Raw genomic sequence first — 15342 nt, 5'->3', positions numbered from 1 at the left:
GACAAAACAATCTTGAAAATAGAATAAAAAGTTTGGAGGACTCACAATTTCCAAATTCAAAACTGATCATCTGAATTGTGTTACTCCCTGTTAATCATATTTCCTTGCATGAGGTATGGTGAGGCCAGATGCACACCGAGAGAGAGAAACTAGCAAGAGTTTTATGGTTTTGTTATCCTCACAGTTTCCTGGAGAGAACACAGTACATTCCCCAGAGGACCACTCAGAAGCAACAAGGGCCCATGAGACAGGGAGAGGGAGCAGAACTATGGAAATGCACTTTCATTGTGGTTTCCACCAGAAAAATGGGCTAGGCAGGGTAAACTGGCTTAGGATTGACTACCTGTGTTTGAAAGTGTTCCCCCTGAGAAATTCATGTTCAATTTGACTTTTAGACTCTATGGTTTGGTGCTATCTAAAGTCCTCAGATTTTAATGTACAATCCAGAATTCACTTGAAGCAGCTAGTGGCCATTGTGAAGATGTTAAAGCATCAATTTACAGATTTTAAAAGTATAGTTAATACATCTGGTCTGTGGTGCTTTAACATCACTATTAGCATTATGTGTATTTGGGGTGCTGGTTAAGATTACATTGCAGACTTGGATGGTTGAGAACTTTGTCATAGAAGACACTTGTATAGGGTGAGATCCCGGTAAATATGCAGCCACAACATTAAAGTGGAGTATAGGCTATTTGATTCAGTAATAATGACCCCTTGAAGCAGATCACATAGCCAACCTCCCCATTTGACCGGTAGGAACCAGGGAAATAATCCATGGCAAATGGGGAGATGTCTGGGGCATGGAAGAATTCTGGGATAATACAATTGTAGAATGTAATTATGTGAAACTTCTTTAATAATAGTCATAGGAGGATTCATATTTTTTTCGTCTTAAATTTTATTTTTATTTTTTGTTTATTGCACTAACATTGGTTTATAACATTGTATAAATTTCAGTTGTACATCATTATTATTTGTGTGTGTGTGTGTGTGTGAGGAAGATCAGCCCGGAGCTAACATCCATGCTAATCCTCCTCTTTTTGCTGAGGAAGACCTGCCCTGAGCTAACATCTATTGCCAATCCTCCTCCATTTTCTCCTCAAAGCCCCTGTAGATAGTTGTATGTCATAGTTGCACATCCTTCTAGTTGCTATATGTGGGACACGGCCTCAGCATGGCTGACAAGCAGTGCGTCAGTGCGCACCCAGGATCTGAACCCGGGCCGCCAGTAGCGGAGCGCACGCATTAAACCGCTAAGCCATGGGGCTAGTCCCAGGTGTACATCATTATGCTTCTATTTGTGCATGGATTACATCATGTTCTCATGTTCACCACCCAAATACTAATTACAATCCATCACCACACACATGTGCCTAATTATCCCTTTCACCATCTTCCCTCCCCTCTTCCCCTCTGGTAACCACCAATCCAATCTCTGTCTCTAGGTGTTTGTTGTTGTTATTATCTACTACTTAATGAGTGAGATCATCTGGTATTTGACCAGATGATCTCCCTCTGACTTATTTCACGTTACAAAATACCCTCAATGTCCATCCATGTTGACACAAATGGCTGGATTTCATCGTTTCTTATGGCTGAGTAATATTCCATTGTGTATATATACCACATCTTCTTTATCCATTCGTCCGTTGGTGGGCACTTAGGTTGCTTCCAAGTCTTGGCTATTGTGAATAACGCTGCAATGAACACAGGAGTGCATGTATCTTTATGCATTGGTGTTTTCAAGTTCTTTGGATAAATACCCAGCAGTGGAATAGCTGGATCATATGGTAGTTCTATCCTTAATTTTTTGAGGAATCTCCATACTGTTTTCCATAGTGGCTGCACCAGTTTGCACTCCCACCAGCAGTGTATGAGAGTTCCCTTCTCTCCACATCCTCTCCAACACTTGTTGTTTCATGTCTTGTTAATTATAGCCATTCTGACGGGCGTGAGGTGATATCTCATTGTAGTTTTGATTTGCATTTTGCTGATATTTAATGACGTTGAACATCTTTTCATGTGCTTGTTGGCCATCTGTATATCTTTGAAGAAATGTCTGTTCAGGTCTTTTGCCCATTTTTTAATTGGGTTGTTAGTTTTTTTGTTATAGAGATGCATGAGTTCTTTATATATTTTGGAGATTAACCCCTTATCAGATGTATGGTTTGCAAATATCTTCTCCCACTTGTTAGGTTGTCTTTTCGTTTTGTTGATGGTTTCCTTTGCTGTGCAGAAGCTTTTTAGTTTGATTTATTTTTTAGTCCCATTTTTTTCTGTTGTTTCTCTTGCCCAGTCAGACATGGTGCTTGAAACTATGTTGCTAAGACTGATTTCGAAGAGCGCACTGCCTATGTTTCCTTCTAGAAGTTTCATAGTTTCAGGTCTTACATTCAAATCTTTAATCCATTTTGAGTTAATTTTTGTGTATGGCGTAAGGTAATGGTCTACTTTCATTTTTTTTTTTGCATGTGGCTGTCAAGTTTTCCCAAGACCATTTGTTGAAGAGACTTTCCTTTCTCCATTGTATGTTCTTGGCTCCTTTGTCGAAGATTAGCTGTCTGTAGATGTGTGGATTTATTTCTGGGCTTTCAATTCTATTCCATTGATCTGTGTGTCTGTTTTTGTGCCAGTACCATGCTGTTTTGGTTACTATAGGTTTGTAGTATATTTTGAAATCAGAGTGTGATAGCTGCAGCTTTGTTCTTTTTTCTCAGGATTCCTTTAGCCATTCCGGGTCTTTTGTTGTTCCATATAAATTTTAGGATTGTTTGTTCTATTTCTATGAAAAATGTTCTTGGAACTTTGATAGGGATTGCATTGAATCTATAGATTGCTTTAGGAAGTATGGATATCTTAATTATGTTAATTCTTCCAATCCAAGAGCACGGAATATGTTTCCATTTCTTTGTGTCGTCTTCAATTTCTTTCAGCAATGTTTTATAGTTTTCAGTGTACAGATCTTTCACCTTTTTGGTTAAGTTTAGTATTAGGTATTCTTTTTCTTGCAATTGTAAATGAGATTGTATTCTTAATTTCTCTTTCTGCTACTTCGTTGTTAGTGTATAGAAATGCAACTGATTTTTGTATGTTGATTTTGTGTCCTGCAACTTGACCGTATTTGTTTACTACTTCTAAAAGTTTTTTGGTGGGTTTTTTAGGGTTTTCTATATATAAAAATCATGTCATCTGCAAATAGTGACAGTTTCACTTCTTCTTTTCCGATTTGGATCCTTTTTATTTCTTTTTCTTGCCTGATTGCTCTGGCTAGGACTTCCAATACTATGTTAAATAGGAGTGGTGAGAGTGGGCATCCTTGTCTGGTTCCTGTTCTTAGAGGGATAGCTTTCAGTTTTTCACCATTGAGGATGATATTAGCTGTGGGTTTGTCATACGTGGCCTTTATTGTGTTGAAGTACTTTCCTTCTATACCCATTTTATTCAGTTTTTATCATAAATGGATGCTGTATCTTGTCAAATGCTTTCTCTGCATTTATTGAGATGATCATGTGATTTTTATTCTTCATTTTATTAATGTGGTGTATTACATTGATTCATTTCCAAATGTTGAACCATCCCTGCATCCCTGGAATAAATCCCACCTGATCATGGTGTATAATCTTTTTAATATATTGTCGTATGTGATTTGCTAGTATTTTGTTGAGGATTTTTGTATCAATGTTCATCAGTGACATTGGCCTGTAATTTTGTGTGTGTGTGTTGTCCTTGTCTGGTTTTGGTATCAAGGTAATGTCAGCTTCGTAGAATGAGTTAGGGAGCTTCTCAATTTTTTGGCAGATTTTGAGAAGGATAGGTATTGTCTTCTTTGAATGTTTGGTAGAATTCACCATGAAAGCCATCTGGTCCTGGACTTTTATTTTTGGGAAGGTTTTTGATTACTGTTTCTACCTCCTTACTGGTGATTGGTCTATTCAAGTTCTCTATTTCTTCTTGATCCAGTTTTGGAAGGTTGTATGATTCTAAGAATTTATCCTTTTCTGCCGGATGTCCAATTAGTTGGCTTATAGCTTTTCATAGTATTCTCTTATAATCTTTTGTATTTCTGAGGTGTCTGTTGTAATTTCTCCTTTCCTTTCTGATTTTACTTATTTGAGCCTTCTCTCTTTTTTTCTTGGTGAGTCTAGCTAAAGGTTTGTCAATTTTGTTTATCTTTTCAAAGAACCAGCTCTGGGTTTTATTAATTTTTTCTATTGTTTTTTCAGTTTCTATTTCATTTATGTCTGATCTGATTTTTATTATTCTTCTAATGATTTTGGTCTTTGTTTGTTCTTCTTTTTCCAGTTCCTTTAGGTGCATTATTAGATTGTTTATTTGAGATTTTTCTTGTTTGTTGAGATAGGCCTGTATTGCTATAAACTTCCCTCTTAGAACCTCTTTTGCTGTACCCCATAAATTCCGGCACGTCGTATTTTCATTTTCATTTGTCTCCAGGTATTTTTTTATTTCTCCTTTGATTTCTTCATTGACCCCATGGTTGTTCAGTAGCATTTTAGTTAATCTCTACGTATTTTCTGATTTTCTTCCTATAGTTAATCTCTAGTTTCATACTGTTATGGTCAGAAAAGATGGTTGGTAGTATTTCAATGTTCTTAAATTTATGTAAACTTGTTTTGTGGCCTAATATGTGATCAATCCTGGTGAATGTTACATGTGCATTTGAAAAGAACATGTATTCTTCAGTTTTTGGATGGAATGTTCTGTATATATCTACTAGGCCCATCTGTTCTAGTGTGTCATTTAAGGCCAATGTTTCCTTGTTGATCCTCTGTTTGGATGATCTATCCATTGGTGTAAGTGCAGTGTTAAAGTCCCCTACTAATATTGTGTTACGGTCTATTTCTCTTTTTATGTCTGTTAATAATTGCTTTATATATTTAGGTGCTCCTACATTGGTTGTATAGATATTTACAAGTGTTATATCCTCTTGTTGGATTGTTCCCTTGATCATTATGTAATGCCCTTCTTTGTCCCTTTTTACAGTTTTTGTTTTAAAGTCTATTTTGTCTGATATGAGTATTGCTGCCCCAGCTTTCTTTTCATTGTCATTTGCATGGAGTATCTTTTTCCATCCCTTCACTTTCAGTTTGTGAGTGTCTTTAGGTCTGCAGTGTGTCTGTTGTATGCAGCATATATATAGGTCTTGTTTTTTTATCAAATCAGCCACCCTATGCCTTTTAATTGGCGCGTTTAGTCCATTGACCTTTAATGTAGCTATTGATAAGTATGTACTTACTGCCATTTTTTAACTTTTTTTTCTCGGTGTTTTAGTATTCCATCTCTGTTCCCTTCTTCTCTTGCTCTCTTCTTTTGTGATTTGATGGCTTTCTTTAGTATTATGTTTCGGTTCCTTTCTCTTAGTTTTTTGTGTATTTATTATAGGTTTCTGCTATGTGATTACCATGGGGTGCATATAGAATAACCTACGTATATAGTTATCTATATGAAGTTGAGGGCCCCTTAGTTTGACCTCTATCTGAAAGCTCTACTCTTTAAGTCCCCTCCTCCCACATTTTATGTTTTTGATATCATATCTAACCTCTTTTTTGTGCATTTGTATCCATTATGCTCTTATCATGGAAATAGATAATTTTTCCTATTTGTGGTCTTCTCTTTTCCCCTTAAATAAGTCCCTTAAGCATTTCTTGTAGTACTGGTTTCTTGGTGAAAAATTCCTTTAATTTTTGCTTGTCTGGGAAACTTCTTATCTCTCCTGCCATTTTGAATGATAACCTTGCCGGGTAGACTATTCTTGGCTGTAAGTTTTTTCCTTTTAGCACTTTAAATATATCATGCCGCTCTCTTCTAGCCTATAAGGTTTCTGCTGAGAAGTCAGCTGATAGCCTTATGCGGTTTCCTTTGTATGTAACTTGTATGCACTTTCTCTTGCAGCTTTTAGGATTCTCTCTTTATCTTTAATTCTGGACATTTTAATTATGATGTGTCTTGGTGGGGGCCTCTTTAGGTTTATCTTGTTTGTTGCTCTCTGTGCTTCCTGTACCTGGATGTCTGTTTCCTTCCTTAGGTTAGGGAAGTTTTCATCTATTATTTCTTCAAATATATTCTCTGCCACTTTGTCTCACTCTTCTCCTCCTGGGACACCTATAACACAGATGTTTGTGTGCTTGATGTTGGCCCAGAGGTCCCTTAGACTGTCCTCACTCTTTTTAATTCTTTTTTCTTTTACCTGTTCAGCTTGGGTGATTTCTTCTAGTCTTTCATCCAGCTTGTAGATCTGTTCTTCTGTATCTTCTACTCTGCTTTTGAGTCCCTCTAGTGAATTTTTCATTTCCAGTATTGTATTCTTCATTTCTGATTGGTTCTTTTTTATATCTTCCATTTCTTTGTTGACATTCTCACTGAATTCATCCATTCTTCTCCCAAGAACAGAGAGCATCCTTAACAGTATTTGTTTGAACTCTCTGTCAGGTAGGTTGCTCATTTCTGTTTCACTTAGTTCCTTTTCTGGGGTTTTGTCCTCTTCCTTACTTGGAACGTATTCCTTTGCCTCCTCATTTTGCCTCTTTCCCTGTGCTTGTGTTTATGTATTAGGTAAGTCTGTTTCATCTCCTGCTCTTGGAGAGGTGACCTTATATAAGCTATGCCTTATGAGGCCCAGCAGTGTGCTTCCCTCAGTTGTGAATGTTCCAGGAGTGACCCCTATGTGGGCTACGTGTGTCCTTCTGTTGTGGCATGGTTTCTCTCCCTGTAGGTGCCCAGAGAGGCTTAGCTATGCCCCTGGCCAGCTGTTGTAATGCTCAGCTGCTTGTAGTTGTTGTGGGCCCTTCAGTCTCTTTATTGGGTGTGGGGAGCCCCAGGACAGTTGGCTGCAAGTTCTAATAGCACATTTGTGTTGCAGTATTTCTTTTAAGTAGGCCCCCAGCGTGGCAGCTTTTTAGGCTCAGGTGCTTACAATTGCTATAAGCCTCCAGACCTCTGAGGATTGCAGCTGGGTGGGGCTGGCCTCAGGCACGGGAGCACCCAATTGTTTCAGGCTTCAAAAGGTAGGGCAAACCCCCTATGTGGGTCTTTGAGAAGCACAAGTCTTCTGCAGCTGACAAGCCCTGCCGCCCACAGGTCCACACCCACTTCTTGTGCACGCCCTGCCCCACAGAGGTGGACCCACTCACCCAGCTGCAGAGAATCCAGGCAGCTCACTTAGCAGGCCCACAAGTTGCCTGAGGGCTTGTTCCTGGGTGGGGCCAGTCCCTTGGGTGGGCTGCCTGCCCTGGCTGAGCTGGATTAAATCGGTGCTCTAGTGGGTGGGGCAGACCCTGGGCTAGCAGGGCCCAGGGAGAACTCCAATGGCATCTGCTAGTGTCTGTGTCAGCACGCCCACACCAGGCCACAACAATGGCCTCTCCAGTCCCTGGAGAGGTCTCACTTCTCACCAAGATGCACTCAGATCCTATCAGGTGAGTCTCTTTTCACCAAAGCATTGTGCACTTTTCTTTCTGGTGATTTTAGGTTGCTTTCTGAAATGGGTGAATTTGTGCATGGGCCCTTTAAGAGCCGGTTTTAGTTTCTTTGTGAATCAGCTTTTCTAGGGGTACTCCCCAATGTTTTAGTAGCAAGCAAAGTCAGATGTTATGCCACTCGTCTCAATTGTGCTGGGTCCAAAAAATGCCTACAGCGGGAGCGCTCCCCAGCTCAGAGTCCCACTCCTCCAGGGAGGGCTGCGTACCTCTGGGCTGCTCCCAGGCACCCGGGAAGCACTGCGGCTTGTGAAGATGGCGTTTTTTCTCTGCAGAAGGGAATTTCTGCATCTTCCACCTCAATTAGGATTGTCATTTCTTGCAGGAGTTATCCAGTTTTCAGCTCTCTCTCAGGGGCAATTTTTCCACGCGTAGTTGTAAATTGGCTGTGTCCGTGGGAGGAGGTGAGTTCAGAGTCCGCCTACGCCACCATCTTGACTTCTCTCCTTCGGAGTATTCATATTTTTGATTAGCTAGGCCACGTGGCACGTTATTAATGGGCATATACCAGGAAATTACTAGAAATTTGCAAACAACTCCATGATCAGCCAGCAGTCATTCAAGGGCTAAACAGTTGTTAAGAATCATTTTAGGTAGTGAGCTTTGACCTTAATTTAAGAGGTCAAGGGCTGGTTGTGTTTGTGTCATTTGAGAGGTGAAGGCTTGGAGTATTTGCTGGTTGGCCTCTGTAACTTGGTCTGCTGTGCCAGTCCCACTTTGGAATAGGCAGTCTCTCACATACCAAGGATTATACCTCGAATAGGTATAATGATAATTATACCTTGACTATAATGAATAGGCCTTGCTGGTGATGACAGAGAGATGGTCTCGGAAACCCAGGCATATCTTCAATGAGAATAGACAATCTACAGCAATGAGGAAGCCAGTGATTGAGAGCTGGCCTACGGGAAAGGGGATTGCAAAATAGATGGAGTACTGGGGGGTTCACGTGGAGGCATCAGTTCTACAGAATAACCTGATAGCCCTGTCTCTGGAGTGAGGGTTAAGAGAGGGTGACTGTAAATGGACTATGTGATATGATTCAAGAATTGAGGGTAGAATATTTGTAGATGGTGTGGCACACAGGGGACTGTGTGTACCTGGTACCATCCCTGAGTGTGGACATGATGTCCACAATTATGGAGAAATATTTCCCCAGTTAGTGATAGCCTGAAGGGGGTGAGGGAAATACATCATGAAGGAAACATAGGCATTGGCTGTGACGTTGATAGTCCATTATTTGTCATTGCCAGTATAGACATCAGCTGGGTGGATGCGTATGGCTGGTTTGGTAAAGAGAATGATCCTAGCAAGCCCAACCCTCTCCTGGGTTTAAAGCACTAGCCATAATCTCAGCAAACTGGATATGGACATTGGTGGCCTTGCTGTGGCAGTAGGGAAGAGCAGGAACTGGAGAGCATAAGTTAGGGGTTTTGTGGTGTGATGTGGCACAGAAGTGCTGGGATGCATATTCTCTAGTCCTAGAGAGAGAGTGGGTGTTAATGGAGGCCTCATGGTAGTATGTGGTGGGGGCCAACAGAATCTCCTCTAATTTTTAGGGGTGCACAGAGGGAGAAGACTTCCTCTAGGGAGCCCTGGATGTAAGATGCTGTAGTAATGGTGGTGGACATCTTTGTTTTAAGAGAATTACAAAGGCATTGAACTTGAAACCAAAGAGGTAGGGCATGCGTTATGATGGAGTCATAGGTGAGAGGGGCAAAACTCATGATTTTGCAGGTGTTGAGCAAGGCAGGATCAGAAGGTAAGTAAGCCACAATATCTGGAAAGTCAGTCATTACAGTTGGTTCCCATTCTTTGAGGCAGTGCTCCATGGAAAAGTTGGTCACTGAGAGGGTGTAGTGTTGTAGTTTCATGTGGATGGCATGGGATCCTCTGTGGTGATCCCAGGGAATGGAGGAGTGGCATTGGAGATAACATCTGAGATGCTGTCATCTCCAGCAGTGAGTACCACTCCAGAATTTAATAGGATCAAGGCCTGAGGCAGAAGAGAGAGCTATTTAAAAGGGAACAGTCTATGGATGTTAACTAGACTTATTGTGATAATTTTGCAATGTATACCAATATCAAATCATGTTGTAGGCCTGAAACTAATATAATGTTATATATCAATTATACCTCAATATAAAAATAAAAATAAAATCTTTAAAAGAAACGGCAGGACAAGGGCTGGCCCAGTGGCGTAGTGGTTAAGTAAGTTCGCTCACTCTGCTACGGCGGTCTGGTGTTCGTGGCTTTGGATCCGGGGCGCAGACCTACACTGCTTATCAGACCATGCTGTGGCAGCATCCCATATACAACATAGAGGAAAATGGGCACAGATGTTAGCTCAGGGCTAATCTTCCTCAGCAAAAAGACGAAGTTGGCAATGGATGTTAGCTCATGGCCCATCCCCCTCATCAAAAAAAAATTGCAGGACAATGTCATCTGAGTTTTTCTCTTTAATTATTGCCTTTCATCCTTCCCCTTTCTTTCCTGGAAATCAGATACATTCCTGGAATTTGGATGATAGATTTCATACTATGAGAAAAGCCAGAGACAAATATGCTTTGGGTAAAAAACATAGGGACACTTTCTCCCCACGGTATCATTGTACCAGCCATGGAAGTGCTTGTGTGAAGACTTCTTGGTCCATGAGAAAAATCAGTTCCTTATCAGGCTGAATACTTACATTTGAGTCATCAGGGTATAGATGGCACTTATTGCTATTACACTGGATGATTTCACTGGAGGATTGACAAGCCTGGGAAATCTCTATCTTTAGCAGTTGGGGCCATGGGAGGAAGTAGCAAATATATTGAGAAGTAGTGGCCCATGAAATAGGAATAGATTTAAGATTGGTGTCCATGAATCCAAGGCAAGGAGCAGTGACTTACTGACTGTACCAAATGCTGATTGAGCGAGAGATGAGGATGGGATTTGACCATGACGCTCATCGGGGACCTTTTCAAAACCTGATTTTGTGGAGCAGGGTGTGCCAAGTTCTCCTTAGAATAGATTCCTGAGAAAAGGGATGGATAGGCCTTGCAGACAGTAAAGGGAGGTGGTCCTCTTTGACGTGACAGTCTATACTTTTAATATTCCAGCTTTTCATCGTGTATTAGTTTTCAAGTATTGCTGTAACAAATTACCTCAGTGTTAATGACATAAAACAACAATAATTTGCTATCTTATGGTTTTGGAGATCGGGACTCATAAAAGGATTTCACTGAGCTAAAATCAAATTGTTGGTAGGACTGTGTACAGGCAGAGGTAATTGTGTTTATTTGCTTTCTCCAGCTTCTGGATGGGTTTTGTCTCATTCTTCCATCTTCAAATCCAGCAACATCCAAGTGGAACTCCTTCTCATGCTGCCATATCTTTGCTTCTTCTGGTTGGCTTCCTTCTGCTTTTAAGGACCCTTGAGATTCCATTGGGCCCAGCTGCATAGTCCAGGATAATCTCCCTATTTTAAGGTCAGCTGTTGCACAACCTTAATTTCCCTTTGCCTTCTGACCTCACATATTGTTTTAAGGGTCCCTGGGATTGTCCTAACTGGGTATGGTAAGACACACAGATATGAAACTGAGTGTCAAGAGGAAGCAGTTTATCATACTCAATAGTTGTCTAGAAACAGGAGTCACAGCAAGCCATGCAGTGGGGTCCACCCAGGGAAGCACTGGGGCTGGTCAGGAGGCAGTGTGAGCAAAGGGGAAAATGCAGCAAAGAGCCTTTTTTGTGGTTTCCACAGAGAGGGAATAGGTGTGGCAGGGTAAGCCGGTTTAAGATTTGCTAGTTTGAATAATTGCAGCAGGCTCTTGGGCACAGGGGCTGTCCCTGGATGTACCTGGCGCTGGGTTGATTAATGCAGGTTGATAGTTGCCCAGAGTTTGAGAGCCCAATAAAGGAGGGGGTTGGGGGTGTAGGCTCTGGACTGTTTGGTTTGCGTATGAGAGGGGTTTTCTTGTGTGAGTTTTCTTTAACAATCTCTAGGAGTTGGTTAACCCTGGGAGGGGCAGACTCTACAGGGTCAGGACGGCCTCCAAGATGTCAAACCATCACACTATAGAAAACTAAAAATGTGGTTAATACACACAATTCACAGGTTCCAGGAATCAGAACATGGATACCTTTGAAGATGATTATCCTGCCTACCACACATCATTCATATTTGTTATATTATTTTTTAATATTTTATTTTCTACTTTTCTGTTTTTAGTTAGTATTATTGTGAACAATATTTTAACAGGATTTAAAGTCCAATGTGAAACAGCAGCTACAGGTTAAATTGTTTTATATTTCTTCCTGTGAGTAATGCAGTGTTTTTATTTCTACAACTTTATTTTTATGCTGCTGTCGTGTGATTTTTCCCATTCTTCAATTTTATAATTATAGTATACATACAGAAAATGGTGTGAGTGTATATGTACTGATAAACAACAGAATGCTGAGCCCCCGGGTACACACCTTCCAGACCAAGAAATAGAAAATTACCTTACCCCTGAGTGTCTCCTTTATTTCTTTTATTATTATTATTATTATTATTATTATTATTATTATTATTATTGCTGAGAGAAGTTAGCCCTGAGCTAATATCTGTTGCAAATCCTGCTTTTTGCTGAGGAAGATTGGCCCTGAGCTAACATCTGTGCCCATCTTCCTCTACTTTACATGTGGGACACCACCACAGCATGGCTTGGTAAGCGGTGTGTAGGTCCACGCCCAGGATCTGAACCTTTGAACCCCGGGCCCCCAAAGCAGAGCATGCAAACTTAACTACAATGCCACCAGGCCAGCCCCTGAGTGCCTCCTTTATAGTGAATCACATTCTTCCATCCAAGAAGAAACCATGGTGTTTGAACATTGTGTTTACCGTTGTATTGATCATGTTTGAAATTCTCTGTATATTATGATTCTTTGACACCTTTGGAGTCTTTGAGCTGGAAAGAGACCGCCCCACCCAGGGCAAACTACTTCTTACAGAGGGTAAACCACTTGCTTCGGAGCATGCCTGTCAGATGCAGACCAACCAATCCAGAGCCCATACTCCAAACACCTCCTTCATCTAACTCTCACACACCAATATTTCCCCTGCCCTAAATTAAGCCAGAGCCAGGTAGCAGACAACTAGGGACACAGCCATTACACCCCAGAGCCCACTGGAATTATTCATACAGGCCAATACTAAGCTGTACCCTGGGCCGGCCCCGTAGCTTAGTGGTTAAGTGCGCGCGCTCCGCTGCTGGTGGCCCGGGTTCAGATCCTGGGCGCACACCGATGCACCACTTCTCCGGCCATGCTGAGGCCGTGACCCACATACAGCAACTAGAAGGATGTGCAACTATGACATACAACTATCTACTGGGGCTTTGGGGGAAAAAATAAATAAATAAATAAAAATTTTAAGCTGTACCCTGATCTGCCTTGCCTTCCCTTGCAGAAACCCCAATAAAGGTCTCCTCTCATTCCTGCTTTTCCCTCCTAATGACTAGGTTCTTGCCCTTGTGGCCCTGTGTTGTGTGTTGCCCCATTTTCTTGGGATTGTGTAACTAATAAACTTTTCATGGTATTAACCTCTCTGTGTCATCACTCAGTCACCTTTATAAACTAAGACCAGGCACTAATCATTTTATGCAGAAAGCAGGGTGAATCGCTGATCTACAGAGGGGCATGGCTCTAGACTGCTCTTGGCTGACTAACTGCCTGTACCAAACAGCAAGCTCTGCCTGTGAGGGTACGGCTGGCTATTGGAGCCCTTGTGCTTTGGCCTTCACTGCCTAGTACAGTGTCAGCCTTGTCCTGTCATGATTTTCCAACTTAAATTGTGACAAGAGAGTGATGCAGATTCTTCCTTAGTATACATAGGAAGACTGGGGTTATGAGATGTCCCCCAATGACACCTTATTGGTGACAGAATGTCCTGTCAGATGAGTGGTCATGGGTGCACCTAGGGCTACGTGGCATAGGCTGAAAGAGGCACAGTGAAGGTTTCTTGGAAAGAGAAGCAAGGAGTGTTACTCTCAGAGTTCATTGAGGGCACTGAGACTGATCCACTGGCCTGGCAATCCTATTAGACCACCTTCAGGAGCCACTATAGAGGGCTTAGGAGCTGGGCATTGAGCCCCAGGCAGTGCTTCTGAAATGGACAATTCTTCTCTTACTGTGGTGGACAAACAAATCCAAGGTAAATAAACTCTCTCATTGATAGGCCATCAGAAATGTCATTGACTCCCTGTCCCCTGAGCATTGCGACGCTGGGCAGATACTCACCCACTTGATTCCAAATTTGGATAGGCCCTTCCCAGTGCTCAGTAGCTAGATGTACCCCCCTCTGAAAACCATGGGTTCCAAAAAGTTTAAATGCTGTTTTAGAGGCACATCTCTCTACTGCTTTGTACCGTTACAATTCACTCCTAGAGGTAGTAGGATAGAGGAGATCCCATCCATGGAGACCATGGCTCAATGTTTAATGAAAAAGGAAAAGTGAGAGAACATTTTGTTCTTGCTTCCCCCAAAACACATGAGAGGGTTCTTAGCTCATGCGAGGTTGTAAATCTCCTGGTTAGTGTACTTGGACGCTCTTGAGTGCCACTGTCTATCAACATGCTAAGAGCATCCTTCTGAAAACCAAATTATCCCAGAATCAGGATTCCACCACCATTATTCCCTTGGATGTAACCCCCAGCCCCTCTGAGGTTGATAGAGACAGCCTAGAAAAGGAGGCCACTGCTCAAAGCGGGGGCCACTCAGGACAGTCAGGAGCTTATCAGGAAAATACCAAAAAAAAAAAAACAGGAAAAAACCAGTCATCTCGGGATAAGACAGGAAAACAAAGGAATGAAAAAAACACTAAAAAAGGCTGTGGATGTAGGTGACTACAAGCATCCCTCCTTCCCCAAAAGGAAACTTGAAATCTTATGTATTGAGAAAATGCCAAGTCTAGCAAATATAATGCTAGTCTTATATTACTTACTGATTTAAAAACAATGACAAACAAACCTCTAGATAATCGGGAAAAAAATAAAGGTTAACTACATAAATTATATATATGTGTGTGTGTTTTTATATAATTTATATATGTATATGTATAATATTTAATATAGATGCATAGTAAATAAATTATTAAATTGTATATAAAGTGTAAATTAAAAGAGATCCATGATTGACCAAAATAAAAATCCAAAATTTATATATTAAAATGTATATACTAATAATTTGTATGTTATATATAATTATGATCTATGTAATACATATGTAACAAAGTTTCTATACTAAATAATGCATGTAACAAATATATAAAAAGTGCACTGATTGGCTTTTGTGCCTCTACAACATAACTTCTAAATTAACATTTGCTAAAATGCACTAATTGACAAATCTTTATAAACTTAATCAATATTACCACTCAAATTACAATTATACCTGGGGATGGCACTGCATTTAAACATTATACTCCCCTATAATTTTTAATAAGTAGCTAAAAATAGAGGAAAAAGTTGTACCTTACTTTAATTGTAGCCATGCTTAAATTTCCCATAGTCATAGTTCCCATTTCCCTAAAATATGCCATCTTGGACATAGATGCCATAATAAGTAAATAAATAATCCATCTCTTGACTGCCTGAGGAACCCCTTGGGTTTAACTGAATAAACAGCAGTGAGAGTTGTGGACTCTGTGGATGGCACTACCGACCATCACACATGATGGAGCACAGTGGAATGTTACTGCTTTCCATCTCTTAACCAGGATGTCCCAGATAAAAAACAAGACTCCAAAAACAATACCCTTGGACAAACTTCAGGCAGTCATCTTGGCTTTCGATGCCCTGGCCAGCAAATGGCCCCATCT

Source organism: Diceros bicornis, chromosome 30 (genome assembly GCF_020826845.1).
Source record: "Diceros bicornis minor isolate mBicDic1 chromosome 30, mDicBic1.mat.cur, whole genome shotgun sequence".
Taxonomy (NCBI): Eukaryota; Metazoa; Chordata; class Mammalia; order Perissodactyla; family Rhinocerotidae; genus Diceros; species Diceros bicornis.
The sequence above is the reverse complement of the archived record's forward strand: the minus strand, read 5'-3'. Positions refer to the sequence as shown.